This window comes from Camarhynchus parvulus, chromosome 1A (assembly GCF_901933205.1).
Source record: "Camarhynchus parvulus chromosome 1A, STF_HiC, whole genome shotgun sequence".
Classification (NCBI taxonomy): Eukaryota; Metazoa; Chordata; class Aves; order Passeriformes; family Thraupidae; genus Camarhynchus; species Camarhynchus parvulus.
This window is the reverse complement of record NC_044586.1, coordinates 1106783-1124700: the sequence shown is the minus strand read 5'-3', so window position 1 is coordinate 1124700 and position 17918 is coordinate 1106783. Positions and strand designations below refer to the sequence as shown.

Sequence of the window (17918 nt, the reverse complement as noted above, 5' to 3'; positions counted from 1 at the left end):
CATAGAACCACATTGCTTTAATTTAAGCAACAGAGGCTTTTCCTACTGGCAGAAATCAGTGCAAGCATCACCCTGATTTTATTATCGAGGAGCAGATAAGGCATGCTGAATGTAAAAGATGAGAGTGCTGCTTGGGCTGATTGGGACCATGGAAGGGTGTTCTTGTGCTGATGCTCTCTGATAGGAAAACAGATGTTTGTAAGTTCCTAAGGGGTTTCTTCATTTTGATATGGCTTTAAGGTTATCTCAGTACCTCAATAATTGGATTACTCTAGCACAAAGATAATGTTGTTTTATAGGACTCAGGCTTTGCTGTTCAATGCTGTCATTTATACCTCTGAGAGGTAGCAACAAAGCATTTCCATGTGAGAAAGGTGGCATTTTACTGCAGCTCTTGTGAAAATGAGTGTGCCAAGACTCAATGGAGTAGAAAACTGGAGCTATGAATTTTCTAGGAGGATGAGGCAAGAAGCAGCTTGTGAGTAGTGGCAGTGAAGGGAAAAAGCCAGGGAAAACTAAAGACAGATTAGCTCTGTGTGAGCAGAGATATTTTTTTGTCCTCAGAATCATACATAAAACTTTAACTTGCAGGTTCAGGGGTGGGGGAAATCAGCCTAGAGCTGTGCATAGAACACCTTCACAAACTGATTTTAGGTGCACACTGCTCTCTGTAAAGATGTGTGATACCTTTCATTTCAACACAGCCATGTTCCATGAGCAGTAGAACAGCACCAGGCTCAGGCCATGCCTCCCTGGTGCTGAGAAACTGAGAGCTAGCCAGAGCTTAGCAAATTTAAAATAGCTAGCAATTTTTACCCAGTAGCCTACCTTTCACTGGGTAAGTTGCACTGAAAATTTTCTTTTGTGCTTTCTTCAGTTATTCAGGGTGGAAAAGTGGCTTGAAGCTGTGCTCCCAGCTGTGTCCAGCCCGTGTGTGCTAACATTCAACATCCTGTGCACTCAGATATGCAGGGCTAAATAAGGAGATGTCTTTAGGTTCTACTAAAAAGCATTTGGTTGACTGAAAATGTTGAAATGAGTCAATGCAGAAATGGCAACATCCTTTCTTTAAATAAATCAATAAATAACCCCCCCAGAATTAATTATTTGCAATAAATAGTAAACATTAAATGATTATTGGTGTTTGGAATTGTTTAAAAAAGTATTTGGAAATAGGATGCTAGAGTCTTTGAGGAATGAAATATCCTCATTATTCTAGACAAACTCAAATGCAGCTGCTAGCAGTCCAATGGGGTTTTTCTCCTTCCTTTCTTTCTTTTTTTTTTTTGTAATTCTCTTTTCCACTGAACACCTTAATCCTATTGTAGAACTAGAAAAATACAGCTCCTGTGGAGAGCATAATACAATCTCACACCATTGTGCTTTTGATCTTAAATAAAATGCACCCGCATTTGGCTTTTTCTCTTTGCACCAGATTAGTGTTGGACCCAGCCACCCTTATTCCTTTCTTGTGCTGAACTGCAAGGAACTTTATCATGATTGTAAGGAGGAGTTGGCACAAAGCAAGTAGTAAAGGGGGGGGCAGTGCTCATGCAAAGAAAAAAAAGGTGTGGGCAGGGAATGAATAGAGAAGAGTTCTGGAGGATGTGGGGAGGACACACAAAGCCTGTCAGGCTGACCCCTGGAAGTCTGGCTGCAGTCCCCAGGTCTGAGATGACCTGAGACAGAGCAAAGCCTCGTGCCTGAGCTGTTCCAGTGCCTCCGCAGCACTGGGGGTCAGCAGCCATCAGCAGCAGCATGCGCATGAGCAGGAGGAGGCTGAGGAGGTGTAGCTCTGATAGTCAGAGGCAGAACTTGGGCACAGCTGGTGACTGGGACGGTGCAGGGACAAACATAATCACCTAGCATGTGGCCACCTTTATCAAAAGCCTGAATTTAGTTCAGAAGAGGCAAGTTTGAGGCTGGCTTAGTGTTTGGATTTTTTGGATACAATCAGGTCGTGGCCCACTCCCTGTCTGTCCTGCCTGGCTCACTGCAGGCCCTGAGAGACAGGCTGCACCCCAGCTCTGCAGAAATGCGGCTGCAGAGCTCAGAAGCCCCATTCCTCTGCCAGCCTGGCTTTTCCTCTGCTATGAGGAGTTATGGGGCTGGCTGGAGAGCTGATGCTTGCACCCATACAGAGCTGGCCAAGCTCCCATCTGCCCTGCTCCCATCCCACCCACAGGACTCCCGTGGGAGTTCCTGCCACAGAGGTAGGGAGGAAGCCAAGAAAGAAACATTCCTCCAGCTCTTTTCTTTTTTTCTCCTTTTCCCGTCAGAGTTACCACCCTCTCTCACCACTCCTACGGAGAGGTCTGAAGTCTCACTGAATCAGCAGTTGTGAATATTATCTGTGCTGTTAATGGTTTGCATCTTTTTGCATGAAAGGGTAAAATCACTTAGGGACACACACACAGAGAAAAGATCATATACAGTAACATATCCAAGCACGGGGGAAAAAAAAAAAAGGTTGTAATGTTCATGAATTCCAGATGATGACTTTTTAAATCCCCAAGAAGGCAGTGAAATTGTTTGATTGTTCTTGTTAATTATTGGACTTGTCCCAGTATCAAATATTTGTAGAAGATAAGACTTCCCTCGTGGAGATGAATAATAACCGAACTTGCTCTTCTTTGAGCAATTTGGCTCAGGGCGCAGATTTCTGCGTTTCCCACTCTCAGGCTCGAACCCCGTCCAGCCGGCTTCGGCAAAGCACGTGTACAAACTGCTCCGTTAAAAATAAAAGACCCCGTAAGTAAACAAGCGAGAGAGCGAGCGGGAGGCAAGCCTGGTTCTCGGAGAGCGTGACTTTATCAGCGGCGGGGCCGCCACGCTCCAGCCCCGCCGTCCCCCCGCGCCCGGGGCAGCGGGACGGGCTCCGAGCGCCGCGCTGGGCACGGGCAGAGCGGCGGAGGAAGGCGCAGCTCCCCCGCACCACGCACGGAGCCCCGGCAGGGCCGGCCGGCTCCCCGCCAGCCCGGGACTCGGCGGGACAAGGAGGGACCCGCGGGGCCGGGGCAGAGCCGAGCGGGGACGAGCGCTCGCCCGGGGCAGCGGGGACACGGCGGGGGCTGCAGCAGCGCGGGGAGCCGCGGTCCCGCCGAGGTAACGCCGGGGCTGCGGGGACAGCGATGGGCTTGGAACGCCGCGCCTCCTCATCTTCGGCCCCGCGGGAGAGCGCGGAGGGGAAGGGACCCCAAACTTCTGCCTCTGTCTGGGCTCCTGCGCCCGGCTGGGGGTGCCGGGAGTGAAGCGGGGGATGCGGAGAGGGGATGCGGAGAGGGGATGCAGCGGGCATCCACGTGCCCGTGCGGCAGCGCGGCGCGGTGACACGGGCTGCCGGTGCGGGAGGTGCCGCCAGCGGACACGCACACGCCCACGGACACGCAACTCTCGGCGTGTTTACTCTCAGCGAAAGGGCGGGAGGGGAGAGCGCTCCTCGGGCAGGGCCTCAGGAGCGGTGTGCCCGGGACCCGCGGCAGCCCCGCTCGGGGGAGAAGTTGCCGGGCGGAGCAGGGAGGGCAGGCGGGGAGGGCTCGGTGCCGCCGCCGCCGCTTTGAACCGCTGGCTGCACCGGCGGCCAGCCCCGCCCCCGCTCCCTCCGCGGCCGGCGAGGATGAGGATGGTGCTGGCGGCGATGGCCGAGCGCGGGGGCGGCGGGCGCGGCACTTACCGGTGGCCGCCAGGCAGGGCCGCCCCGGTGCGCGGCGGGGCGGGCGGCGGGAGGAGGTCGGGGATGGTCTGAGGCAGCCCCGCCGTGCCGGGGGGACTCCCCGCGCAGCCCCCTCCCTGCTGTCACCATATCGCCTTCCTCCTCCGCCTCCTCCTCCTCCTCCTCCTGCTGCCTGCCGGGGTGCCGGCGGCGGCCAGGCGCGGCGCGGCGAGGCTCTCCTCCCCCATTGTTCCCGGTCTCCCTCTCCCTCTCCTTTTCTTTTCTTTTTTTTTTTTTTTTTTCCCTTTTGTTATTTGCACTCGCATTGTGTTGTTTGTCTCTGAAGCCGCCTCATGACCAGCCAAGGGATTTCACCTCGTCCTTGAGAGACAGAGCGAGAAGGGGGAAGGGGTGGGAAGAAGGGGGGAGAGAAAGGAAGAGCTCACCAAACACCCATCTCCCGGTCCCTCCCCGCACCTCTGGCTCTCCCCACCCCGCCAGTGTCTCACTTAGCACCCCGCGCCCGGAGGAGACATGACAGACAGCGGGTAGGTGCGCGACTGCCGCCGTTTTAACTTTGTTCCTCGCCGCGGCCGCTCCCGGGGGCGTTCGGCGCTCGGCGCCCCGCGGGGCTCCGGGGGCGGGCGGGGTGGGCGCCGGGGGCGGCGGCGGGGCCGGCTGTCAGCCCAGCTCGGCCGGCTTCCTCCCGGCCGCTCGCACACCTCCCGAAGTTTGGCACAACTTGTCACGCCCCCCCTTTCCTCCTCCTCCTCCTCCTCCTCCTCCTCCTGGCACTCCCGTTCCTGCTCCGCCGCTGCGGGGCTGGGGGCGGGCGGGGGCGGTCCGGCCGCGGTGCCCGCGCGTGTGTGGCGGGGCAGCGGCTGCTCCTGCCTGCCCGGGCATGGCTCAGCCCTCGGGATCCCGGCGGAGCCGGCGGACAGGAAGCTTTAAATTATTGTAATTGCCTCTCCGTGCGTGAGTGCCGAGCGGCGGCGGCCGCCGCTGCCGGGGACGAGCGGGGGGTACGGCGGGCACCGCACCGGCTCCGGGGTGGGGGCACCGGCGTGAGCATCGTTCCGTGTTTCTGCGGGGCGCCTTCCTCTCTTCTGCCCGAGCAGGAGGGTGGCTCTTTGGAAGGGTGCCGAAGGCTCTCGGTTCGCTCCTTTCGGCTCTTTTCCCCTCGAAAAGAAAGCGGGTCAGGGGGGAAAAGCGACTTCCCCGGCAGGGTGCGGAGCGCGGCCCCGCTCGGCCCCGCGGGTCCCCAGACGCTGGCGCTGGGAGCGAGCGCTGCCTTCTCTGAAAAGTTCGGGGACTTTATTCCAGCCCGACTGCGATCCTAGAATAACCGGAGCCGCTCGCCGGGAGGAACGTGATCGGCTTTTCCCAGGGGATGGCATGCTGCCTCAGCCCTGTACTTTGGTCAAGGGTACAACCAATAGCGAGCTGTGGGATTTTGGGTAATAAGTGTGGGAATCTGCAAGAGGAGTAGGTCTAAGAGTGATTTGTTTTCTTACTGCTCATGAATAATGGCCTCGAGGTTTTTGTTGGTTTTTTTTTTTTTGAAAAACAAAACAGGCCAACGAAATAGGCACGTGGGAGATTTGTAGGCGTTCAACATCACAACCATCATCATCAACAACAGCAATACAGTAGGGACGCCCAGGAGGATGGTGTCTGATGAGAACCGTTTTCTCTGAGAGGCTGCTATCACATGCTGGCACAGGTAGCTTTTGCTATCATTGCTAAAACATTGACCTCTTCTAAAAGGAAAGCCAGCAATATCCTAAAATTAGAGAGAAAATGGTTTTTGGTTGATTTTTTTTTATTTTTAGCAGAGCTGCATTTCACTCAATCTCTGTCAAAGAGTGAAATATTAAGTTTAGTTCAGATTAGGAAAGGAAGTTTGATTCCAGCTGTAGAACTGTAGGATAATGTGTCCTGGCTTTCATCCTTCCAGTTTAAATCCAGCTAGCTGTGCACAGCCTTGCTGAAGTGAGCCACTCAGATTAAAAGGCGACTTCTTATGAGGAGCTAGTACAAAGTTTTTCTTACAAAGAGCCAGTACAAAGATTTTCATCAAAGTATTTTATCACCTGAAACTTACCTGGAAACAGCTACTTGTATCTGCTGCTCTTAATCCTTCCCAGATCTGGAAGATACATTATTGCCTCAGAAATTGATTCTTTGTCCTGCAAGCTGTACCATTTACAGCTATCAAATTGTAATTGCAGAGGGAGGTATTTTAAATTTAGCTAAAATATCTGTCCAGGTTAGAGCCAGCTTTGTTTTACAAGGCTTCTGCAGCTGAAGAGGGAGAGGCTGGCACGATGTGTTGCATCTTGCAAATGGATAGCATGTCTATTCTGACATGATTTGAACATGAAAACCCAATAAACACATGGTCATTATGCATGGAAATCTCACAGCAGAGCTTTCTGCTTGCACTTAGACTGTTTTGGTTGAGAGTTACACTATGAGGAGCACAAGACTTGAAAGCTGCAAGTGGCTTGTGTAAACAGATGGACATTTGAGATGTATTGATGGCTTCAAGTTAATTCAGTTAACATGTGGGTGCACATGTATTTAATTTAGCCTAGTGTAAGTTTTTGTAAGCAATGGAAGCTCATATGTGCTTTTTAGAAAGAAAGTGGGAGCCTGTGGGTTTTGTCTGTAGGTCTTGGAGCTGCAGCTGTAGAGGCTCTTAGGGACTGTGACCATCCTGTTGTCACAATCCTGTAGGCCCAGGTGAGACTTGACAGTTTTTCACTGAAGGTAGCTTGCAGATGAATTTTGAAATGGTAAAGCACCCTGTGCTGAGAAAACATAAAAGTGCTTAAATACATCTCCCTGCACTCTTATCATGCACGCTGCTCGCTAGAACCACTTAGGTTGAGCAACACCGTTAAACTGCCAGCCCTGGTGTTTGCAGTGGGACAGTTCCTCAAGGCTCAGGGTGAGGAAACCCAGCAGTTTTGTGTTGCTGAGCCTTCCGGGGAGGTTTGTGAGTGGCAGAGCTCTCCCTGCACAGAGCAGGGAGGAGCTGGGATTTGGCATCCCCGGCGCTGCTGCTGCACAGCAGCCTGTGTGCAGGAGCTCTGCTTTTTCCTCCTTACCCTGAGATAAAACACTCTGATGTTGGCAAATGATACACCAAAAAAACACAGATCGTTTGTTGAAAAATAAGGACTCTGCAGCACTTAGGAGAAAGTAAATGAACAGTCCTTCTAAAAATACAGCAGTATGCTAAAATATTGCCAAAGCACTGCTCTGACGCTGTTGTAAGCTGTCATGTTTTTTGACCATTATAAATAGATTAGTATTATTGCAAGGATTTTTTTCCTATTAGCACAGAAGTTTTCTTTTTCCTGTTTTCAACATGAAGATCCTCACATGTTCCCTGAGCAGGCAGAGCTGTTCTCATACAGAAGGCAGTGGGAATGTTGCTGGTGAGGAAGTGGGCACTGGAGCCCACTGGAATGGCCCTCGTAAAGCCTTTCAGTTTGCTGTGCTGTAAGTTCAGGGTTTTTTGCAATCTGTTTTGCTTAAATTCTCCTTATCTTCAAGACATTAGATACAGTCCTGTTCATCACTTAGGATACAGTATACAATCAAGTTCAGACCCAAATTTGGTTTGAATTGAGGCTTGAAACAAGAGTGAGCTCCTTTCCAGCAGCACTGGAGTGCTGGGGGCTTTGGAGAGTTTTCTTTCTATTTCATGTTGTGCCCAGACTCAAAGTAAATTTCCTTGCAGGTTTGTAACCAAACAGTAGGACTAGGGAAATTGGCAGCCAGATCTGCTTAATTTTGGGAAATTTGCTAACAATTAAAAGCATTCAGGTCAAGATCTGAGCATTGTGCTGCTGGTTGTGCTGCGCTCCACCTGCTTTGGGCACTGTGTGGAGAGCAAAGGCTGCTCTCTGTAATGTGGATTTCCAGTGATTTATGTACAGTGGAGTCCCCACAGTGCTGGCTGCACCATGGCCATCCTGGATAAGTGTCTGAGGATCACTCTTGCAGTGCCTTCCCCAGGTCTCTGGGCTCTTCAGGCTGGTGCTGAATGCACAGGGACATGCCCAGCACACTCTGTGTATGTAAAGTGCATTGTCTGAACGAGTCCTTCATTGCTTACAGAGCACTCATCCTCTCTGGCTGCACAGGTTTCTGGGTGAGGAGAGCATACACTTCATGGCAGCCTGAGGAGGGTCTCCTGTAATATTCCTGACAGCTTTATTTTCTGTCTCCTCCAGCCTCTTTCTTTTCCTTTGAGCTGCAAGTGTAGATTGAAGCGCAGGTAATACATAAGAGGATCCTTTAATATTGGCTATTTTCAGAGGCACAAAGGACAATTACTTTCTCTTCCTACTAACCTCCTGCTGGCTTACTAGCTGCTTGGGAGGCTGGTGATTTTAAGAATACCACTTTACCCAGTGCATCAAATACGGAGCAAATCTTTGCTCACCAAGATCCCAGTTCCTCCATCCTGTGGTAACACCAAAAATTGAACTTGAGTGGCCCAGAGCGCCAGCCCCTACTGTGACGACTCATACAACCATCAGCACTTTTGAGAGTTAAATTTGATCCATTGGCCCTGAGCTGTGCTGACAATTGCCAGCTAAAAGACCTTTCAGTGAATTGTCCTTTAATAGAACTCTTCCCCTCCCCCCATTCCCATTTCCTGTTGTTCTTTTAAATAAAAAGAAATCCTGGTGACAAAGCTAAAGTGTATTCTGTCATTATTGTTTGAAGAATAAAGTATTTGTCTATATTACAAGGAAATTAATTGCCTGAGAAGTGCAGGTCAGAGTTATTTTACAAGGATTGTATTCTTCACTCCTGCAAAATCTCAAGCAAAAATCCTCACACTATTTAAATGATATATTTTTGTACCAGTATTTGATCCTTTGAATGATTTCAGTTAAAATACATGGGAATTAATGCTGTATTAATGCTGCACTGGTCTGAGAAAGGACACTGAGCACTTAGACCAATCTGTTGTGGTTTGTGAGCATGTCCTGAGAGAAGCTGAGCAGGCTCAGTGGCCAGTGCTATTTGATGACATTTTGTAGCTTCTGCAAGGAGCAGTTTTACAAAAGGGGAGCCAAATGAGACCTCATCTTGTAGAGGAGCGACTTCCATTGCTGTCTCCTGGTGCCTAGAAAGGGAATCCAGGTTTTTCCTGAAATGAGTCTGAAAGGTTTTAGGAATGCTCGTGTCTGACTCATCAGGCTTAGATTTGCCCCATGTACACAGAACTTGGCTTTACCAGTCCAAGCCTAGTGGGATGTGCAAGGTAGAACTGGAGTATTACTAAAATTGTATTTAGGGTCTTACTACTGCTCTTAGTGGCAGTGATCTTAGTTGTTGCCTTTAATTTAATTTAATTTAATTTAATTTAATTTAATTTAATTGAAACCCAGATTCTCAGCACTGGTTTTTGGGTTAAGCAGGTTAGAAGGAGGGCTAGGACAGCAAAGAGCTGGTGGCATAGGGTGAAATTGCCAGCCCCTAGCTGAGCTCCTCCTCCTTTAAGTTGCTTTGCCCATGTTTTGGCGCAGAGGAGACAAAATTCAGTTGAGCTTGCTCTGCTCAGAAGCTTTGAAACAGATTTAAATATGGCTTGCAGTATCTTCAATTTCTACAGGGAGTAAGTGAACAAAAAGCTTTAAATTAAACGGAGTGCCATATTGTGGTTTGTAGCAGTCAGTCTAAAGATACATTTAATTAAACTGGCTCAATTTCTAGACTAGGACCATGGAGTCTACCTTGTACACTGCTATAAAATCCTTGTGTATGAGCAAGCTTTCAGTGTAATGAAAAAGGCTGGGGGACACACTTGTGATCCTCAGCTAACCAATTAAATATTTACTTAATAAGGATCTAGAAGTTAATTTTGCAAACCATTTTTTTCAAATGAAAGCAAAATACCTATTACATGGCTAAGTCAGTGCCTTTAGTCAGGGAATAGAGGAGTTGCTTTTCTTAGCTGGGAACACCATTTTAATGTCCCAACCGACCTTCTAGCAGGAGATTAGTCCTAATAGACCAGGTTTATACTGAAAAAGATTCAGAAGCCATTAGAGAAGAGAATTAGAAAATGATAGGAAATGAATGGTTTTCGAGTGATTTCAGAGCAGATTGAATTAAAGCCAGATGCTCACTTCTGTATTAAAGAATTTTTTTACTGAAATGGAGAAAGCACCTATTCTGTGGCAGTGATTATTGCCCCAAATCACACGCTGGTGGAGTCTCCTCCAGCGACTCTGGAAGGAGCCTGGGGACCTTGGGGTACCCAGGGAAAGGCAGCCCTTGTGGCACTCTCTGTGCTGTCCCTATGTGGCATCCAGGAGCACACAACTGGCTTTTCACTGGGATGAGCTTGCTCGTTATGCTGTGGCATCAAAGATCATGCTACTCATGTTGTTATAGGCAAGGGCATAAATAATATCAAGAACTGCAGCGTATGTGTCCATTGCACTTCAGTTTAATAACAAATGGAACACACCTGCCAGGAAGCTATGCAAAATATATCAAAAGTGTATTAAGTCACGGAAAAGGGAACGTGTTAATGCAATGTTCTGCTTTACAAATTCAACTCTGGAAGAAGGGCGTGTTCACTAGGAGATAGTGTGCTCTTTCCTGTACTGCAGATTGGTTTGATGTCTGTAGTTGTGTGCAGGCAGCCTCCAGGAGCAGGACAGGAGGATTGGGAGCAAACAGGTGATTTGTGTGATTCTGTGGTGCCTTCAGCACCCTGTGGTTGAGATTTACACATACAGGATAATTAATTAATTCAGGTTTGAGAGTCACACGCAGATTACTCAGTCAGTGTGTGCACAGGTAGGGTGAGCATTGAGTTCTTGGTGGAACTTGTTGCTGAGATCCCTTTTGAGCCTCCTGCAGATAGAACATACAGGGCTGGGATAGAAACAGAGAAGTGCTTGTCACTTCTGCAAAACAGTTTCCAATTGAAACCTGAAATTATATGTAATGAGGCATTCCCACAAACAGGGTTGCGGTAGGTAAGTAGCAGTTTGCACAGGATGATGAAATTTCTGCAATAATATTAATTCTCATGAGAGGCTACAAATGAGTAAATGGTGATGAATATGTGTGTGTGAGTGTGAGTTTAGTGCTTCTGAAAGGCAGCTGGCAGTTCTGGAAGCTGAAGGATGGAGGTGTGCAGTGATCCCTGGGATGTGCTCTGTGGGCAGCCCCTGAAGCAGGGCTGGGGATGGGGCTCATCTCAGGAAAATGTGTGCAACACATTTCAGACCTGTGCTTGGGCACTCCACACAGTGATTTCCTCCCACCCCAGTCCCAGGATGCCATTAGAGCAGTGTCTCACCCTGTGTAAGGCAGAGTGAGAACCTCTCTGAATGAGAGCAGTGCCTGTGTTTCCATGAGGAGCCCTGGAGGGGAGGGAAGCACCTTCTAGCACCTTCTACAGATGTCCCACTGTTCTTTTAATAACTCATGCACTGTGCAGACGCAGAAAGGGGCTCCTAGTGAGAGGTAACAAGCTGAAATGGGGTAGAAAATGGGGAAACCAACAGATTCTAATCCTTCAAGTAGATGGGAGGTAAAGGCGTGGGTCCTGTGGTGTGAATAGCAGCGGCAGTTGCATACCCAAGCTCCTCTGCCATGCATGTAAACATAAAGAAGTAGCTGTAAGAGGCAAGATGGAAGAAAAATGCTGTTGCACAATAGTAAAAGGTTTTAAGAACGTGAGATTTTTCTTCTTGCTTTGCTTAGTTTTGAATTCTGTGGTTTTACATGTAAGAAAAAGGGAAATATGTACTTGTATAACTACAGTTTTCTGTAATTGTTTTTATCTCAACACCTAAGTGTGAATTGTAGAGGTGTGCTCTATGGCCCTGTTTAAGAACAATATTTAAATATAGCCTTAGCTTTAAAAATTCATGTAAATTAAGCAAAATATGAGTTTGCACAAGCGTGGTGTTAGTTAGACAAATAGGATTTCAATGCAGCTGTGCATTTTTAAGACCGTGCAGACAGTGCCCCACTGACCTTCAGGGTGGTTTAGATGCCCTAAGTTATTCTAACAAAGGGGAAAAGAAAAAAGTTCATTTCCTAAGTTACCTGTTGTTAAACATTGTTCAGAAAAAGCTGCAGGGACTGCGACGAGTGTGAGAGATGTCCTCCAGCAGCTCCAGTGACTGCAGGATTTACATGGCTCCCAGTTTTAAGGAGTAATACTGGGGACATTGTAAATTTTTAATAATACTAGCAGAGATTGGGTTCTTTAGGTCCTTCTACAGTTTTGTTTTCTTGTGTATCACTGGGGATGTTGGCCAGGTAGGACCATGGGTGGCCACCTGCATGGGCAAGGCTAGTGTCAGATGGGGACAGTCATGGTTTTGTACAGCTGAGGCTTGGAAACCTTCAGGATGGAAGTTTGTTTAGGGTCATTTTAGGGTTTGTTAGAGTTGTTTTGGTTTTTGTTGGAGTTGTTTTTATTTAGGGTTGTTCTAGGGTTTGTTAGGGTTGTTTTGGTAGGTTGTATTTGTTTAGAGTTATTTAGGGTTGTTTTAGGGTTTGTTAGAGTTGTTTTGGTAGGTTGTATTTGTTTATTTAGGGTTGTTTTAGGGTTTGTTAGGGTTGTTTTGGTAGGTTGTGTTTCCCTGATTATATTTCAGTTTGCATTACGCTCTTGTTAAGAACATCTGAGCATTATGGGCCTGGTTTTGTACCTGCTACTGTAGAGGCAGAATTTGCTGTTTGCTTTAGTCTATTGATGCTAAAAGCTTGAGGTGGTGAGCCTGTGGTTAGTCACTTGAGCGTGCATCCACATGGGATTTTAAAAAGTGCAGAAAGAAGTTCCTCAGTCGGTGTTCAGTGATGTTCTGTGGGCTTGGAGCACAGCTGTTTCCAAATCCAGCTGTTTCAAGTAAAAAAGTAGCAAAAAAACTTTAAAATAATTGACTGAACCATTGAGTGTTTTGCTGTTGGTTTCCTTTATTTAGCAGGACAAGGTTTTGCCTTCTTAGGCTGTTCAGAAAGCGTGGAGTCTTTTCAGTGCCCTGATAGGCTTTGGCTCAACCCCTTGTACAGTTTCCCATGCTGAGCTTTTGTTTGTCACAGCTCCAGATCAGGAGAGCAATGAGTGGGGTGTTTCTGTGGAGGAGCTGTGGACCTCTTTGTATTGACTCAAACACACAGTGTAAAGAAAGTGGGGATGTGTGTTGGGAGGCAAATGAAAGCATATTGTTTTTATATAAAGTGTCACCTGCAATGCGCTTCTAAACAAACCTCTGCACGGCCATGGATGGGGTTTTTTCACTTGAAAGACACTATCTCCTTCTTCTAAACATTTGCACAGCAAAGTAATGCATTATTGCATTTTCATAAATAATTGAAAAGCAACTTAAAAGAAAGTAGGCCAACAGAAAAAAAAAAAGAGAAAGTGTCGGTTTCAAATTTGAAAGAAGAAAAATATGTTTCCTTCTTTATAGCAAGTCAGTTAAATGTTATTAAATCCCATTTTCCCACCCTGACATGACCAAAGACAAATCTGAAAATTGACAGTTTCATTTGAAAGAGAGAGAAATGGGGGAAAAGGTTTCGAAACGCTGAGTTTGGTTTGGATTGTTTCTCTTCCTTTTTTTTTTTTTTTTTTTTTTTTAAATCCTCCCCATAAGAAAGGAATGGTGACCCCTTATCAGTTTGCAAGGCACTGAGGAGCAAGTCTCTTCTGGGTGCCATTTGCTGTGCTGGGCTGTAATAATGCAAGTTATTTTAGAACTGTGCATACGTTAGTGTTCTGGCGCAGCATGATACAATAATGTGTGAAAAAGCATAAGATCACACCTTGGTGAAACTTGCAGATTTCCTGCATAATCCGACAGTGAGCTCTTGTCAGGTTTTGACTATATGTAAAGTGAGAACAAAGTTTCCAGAAGCAAAGCGCGAGCCTTGGATGCGTTTGGAGTGGCTGGGTGGGGATGGTGCCCTGACGTGGCTCCGAGCCTGGCTCTGAGCACTTCAGCCCCACTGAAGTGCCCAGCAGGTCTCCTTTGGGGCTTTAAATTGGGCAAAAGCTTCAGCCCTTTGCTGAATGGGAGCTTTCATTTTACTGGCACTGAGGAAGACCTTTGATCTCTGAGTAAATAATTCCTTACAAACCATCAGTGACACGATCAGTTTTCTGTACCACACAGTGGGATGGGTCTGGTGACACAGCCAGGCTGTGGGAAGGGTTTATGGCCATGGCTGTCTTCACTGGCCTGTGGGCACGTTGGTGCCAAGCTGGTGTGCCTGAGGGAAGATGGGAATATTCCATTCTATTTCAGTTTTTCTTGCTCTCCATGCAATATCAGGACCAGCAAGGTCTGTGCCTGGGCCCTGGTTTTGGCTGTACCAGATGTTAGAAGGAATTGCTGGGTGGGGTCCTTCCATCAGGCAGGAGGCCTAACCAGGGAGGCCCAGCACTCCCTTTCTGGCATGGGGATCAACAGATCCCATGTATTAATGTGCTTTTTAATCTGCTTTTAGATTACTGTTGTTCAAAGAGTCTACCCCAGTGAAAATAAGCTTCATGCAACTGATCCGTCCTCCAGAGAAAAAATGTGCATTCTCTCCTGCTTTCCTCCCAGCTTTACTCTGTCTCCTTTCATTTTTTTATAACCAGTGAGGCTGTGTTTCAAGTCCCTGCCCACCGTTTCCAAAACGTGTGATATATTTGTTAAGGATTTGGAATTTGGGCTGCTTCGATATAACTTTGTGTAGGTTTTGTAGAAACACCTGACATGTGTGTTTAGTTCCTAAACACCTTCTGTGCTTGATTTATCCTCACAGGTTGTCAAGGTATTCAGATGACCTGAAACTGAGGAAGTGAGAGGGAGCTCAGCTGGCAAAAGTCTGACATTGAGTCTGACTGCGGCTCAAATTTGTTTTGCAGAGTTGAGCCCAGGCTGCGTGGGCGGTGAAGAAAGCCTTCTTCACTTCACCATTGTATCCAAAAAGCTCTGAGCAGCAGGGATTTTTTGCAGGTGATGAATAACCTAGTTAGCTCACATTGATTGCATCGGGTGACAGCTCTCCAAGGAGGAGCCATGGTGGGGATTTGTGTTCCTGGGTTCCTTGGTGGCGATTTGTGTTCCTGGGTTCCTTGGTGGCAATTTGTGAGCCTGGGTTCCTTGGTGGGGACGCTGGGATGGGAGGTTCTCTTCGGGAGGACCTTTGGGAGGTTCTTTGGGAGGTCCTCTCAGGCAGAGAAACCACGATCTGGCCATCTGACCACCATGCACGAGTTACTTCTTTATATTTGACTCTGCTGTTGGCCATGGCTCAGCAGCTTGGCTTCAGAGCTTTTACCCTCACTGGGTGTATTTTTGAGGTCCTGTTATCACCAACTGTGATCACCAGGCGGATCTTGAGGTTAGATATGTGGAGGATGCTCCCAACCCAGAGTCCCTGTCTGTTGTCACAGAATTTCCCTTCCCTTTGGCTGGCCTGATGGCGTCACCTGGGGTGACAGGCCAGTCCTGTGTGCCCTGGGAGTGCCTTGCCTAGGCTGAAGGAGGGATTTCTGGGCAGGAGACAGTGGTGCTGTTGATGCAGCACAGTGTGCATCACTGTTTGTGTTATTACTGTTTTACATTTGTATTTGTAAGAGGAGCATATTGATGACTGCGTGTTAAAACTCTGTCTTTTAGTGCCTCGCTTGCTTTCCGAAAAAGGAAGAAAGCTACATTCTTACTTGGAAAAACAGAATTACACTGGAGCTGTGCTCATCCATGATCAAATGCAGGCAGATTAGGGCACGGTGTATAAATTGCCTTCGTGTTCTTTGGGTTAGCAGCTGTCAAATAAGTGATTACAGGCGTTGGCATCGCTTTGCTTCCCATGATGGCTGTGAAACAGGGATGGAAATGGAACAGATGCCATTTAATGTGGACCAGCACCCAGGTTCTGGCTCTGGGGCTGCCTCTTCTTGCCTCATGGCCAAAGTTTCTCAGCATCTTTTTTGCTTTAATTCCTCTGGACTTATAAATGGGGATAATAGTGCTCGCTCGCTTCACAGGAGACTTCTGAGGCTGTTTGGTATTTGGAATTTTTTTTATATTTGGTTTTTGTTTTGGCATTTGGTGAAAGATAGAAAGTATATGCTAAGGCATTAATGGTCAGATTAAACTGAAAAATTCTGTTGAGACTGAGGAAAATTACTGCTCCTAGATGAGCTTTGCTGTGCTGGGTGGTGTTAAACTTCTGCAGGAAGTAATTTTTTCAGGGATTGTTTTGGGGTGTCATTTCCTGGGATTTTTTAATTTGTTAACTGACAAGGCTTTTTGATACCAGGCACTACACTTGAAGTCCTGTTGAAGAGCAAATGAAGTGTTGTGATGCTATTTTTTGCAGCATAGGAGTCTATGGTGACTCATTTGGTGTTTGTAATGCCTGTGACAGATTAAAAAAAAAATTAAATCCGTTATTCCCACTGAGATGGATACACTCAGCCAGACCCATTTGAGAATTATTTGCTGCACTGTTAAGACCAAAGTACACATCTTCCCCCTCCCCCCCAAAAGAATCCAGCTTATCATGAAATGTTTATCAGAGCCATATAAACATTTCTCGACTGCCGAATTTTGCAGGGAAATTCTTTTGGTCTAACATATGTATTGCAAGCAAAACTCTTCACAGATTTTTTTTAAAAAATATAATTAGCTTGGTTGCAGCCCTACTTATTATCAAGCATGCCAGCATCTGGCAAGGGTATGGGGATCTGGGAATTCACTGCTTGGAGCCCTGGAACAAAGTGTTCTGATCCGACCCCAGGCAGTGAGTCCAGGACTTGAACTGGAATCTTCAGGAGCAGAGAAGTCTTAAGTGTCTGGAAAATTGGCCTGTTGAGTCACCACACAGGCACTAAAACAAAACTAATTTTAAGCAGGTCAGAGTTCAGTGATTCCCTCTGGAATCTAATTTTTTTTCCCTGAAAAAAAAAAGAAGTCTCATGTTTTAAATGAAAAGGGTCAAAGTTGATGCACTGCTACAATTTTTGAATGCTTTCCCTTAAGAACAGCCACCCAGGCTAGGATTAGCATGAAGGGCTGCTAGGCTGGCACTTCAGTGTCTGGGTTAAAAATATTTTAAAGCAGTAAATGCAGTCAGAACAGAGAGAGAGAGATCCCTGGGAGCCTTCCTATTCAAAAATGTGTAAGCTGAGGGCAGCAACTGCAATGTAATTTAGGGCAGTATATGCTTCACAGCTTTGGAGAATATTGCCTCTTGTTAATGTTGCATTGGAGGACAGTGGGATAGCAGTAATTTCAGAAAGGTGGTGTTCCTGTTTGTTTTACATTGGAAACTTCAGAATAAATGAAGGGAAGCATCAGCTGAGGAAGAAGCGTGACTGCCGAGCGCCAGCAGCGAATCCAGCTCTGAGCAGGCTGTGGGAACCACAGGGAAAGGGGGCACAGGAACATTTTCCTGGGAATGCAGCTGCAGAGGGAGCACAGCAGACAAAGGCAGAATCAGGTATGTACTTTAAAGGCATTTGGGCAAACTTCTGTCTGAGAGCCCTGGAGGAGCCTGCTCTGTGAAATGACAGAATGTTTGGCGGATCGAATGTCAGGACCATTGTATTGCTTTTCCACTGCTGAAGGAGTGGGACTGTCTGTGAGCAGGGATGATTCAAATAGCTGCTCAGAAAAGCGTGCCTTGCGAGAGGGAGGGAGATTTTCCCTTCCCATTTCTTTATGAAGATCATTTCCTTCTTTTCCCCTTTGGGTCTTGCCAAGTTTGCTTTACATTTGCAAGTGCAAAGGATGGGTCTGGGCTGCCCAAGGAAGCTTGGGTCTGAGCTCTGTTTGTGTCAGGCATCGTGGGCTTGGTGATCTCTGTTTATCTCTGAGGAAATAGCCCTGCTTGCACAACAGGGCAAATGCAATGTGCAGATGTCAGAGCTGCTAGAGCAGAGAGGGCTGTCTAGGAAAAGCCATGCCAAACCTAATGGTGGAGTGCAAAAGGAGCTGCTAGGACTTCTGGCTTCCTCCCTGTGCCTTTCCATGGCTGTAGGAAAATCTCCAGGCCAAACAGAGAGCTCGTTGTTCCTTGTGGTGAGCTGTAGCTCATGTGAACTGTTCTGTTGATGGGAGGATATTTTTATGAATGTTTAGCCACGCAGGGGTGCAGAGATTTGTGTGCTCTGGTCGCCAGTGCAATAGTCAGAAAGGTCTGTGAAATAACACTGCTTGCACAGGACTGCCCCTTCAGTGTGTAGGAATGGCTGAGAATGTGGCTT

The 17918-nt window shown here is 47.3% G+C and overlaps 1 protein-coding gene across 3 annotated transcripts in view; it reads left to right on the top strand.

The window, feature by feature from the left end:
• The first annotated feature begins 3034 nt into the window (after positions 1-3034).
• Positions 3035-17918, top strand: part of SOX5 (SRY-box transcription factor 5) — a 604730-nt gene continuing 589846 nt past the window's right edge. Inside the window, exon 1 of one of the 3 annotated variants that reach the window (XM_030959511.1) lies at positions 3035-3105. The gene's annotated coding sequence lies outside the window, so the exon portion shown is untranslated. Of the gene's footprint in view, positions 3106-4090; positions 4201-4554; positions 4628-17918 lie in introns of those variants that run through there. The other 2 variants (XM_030959510.1, XM_030959509.1) reach the window with 2 other exon arrangements.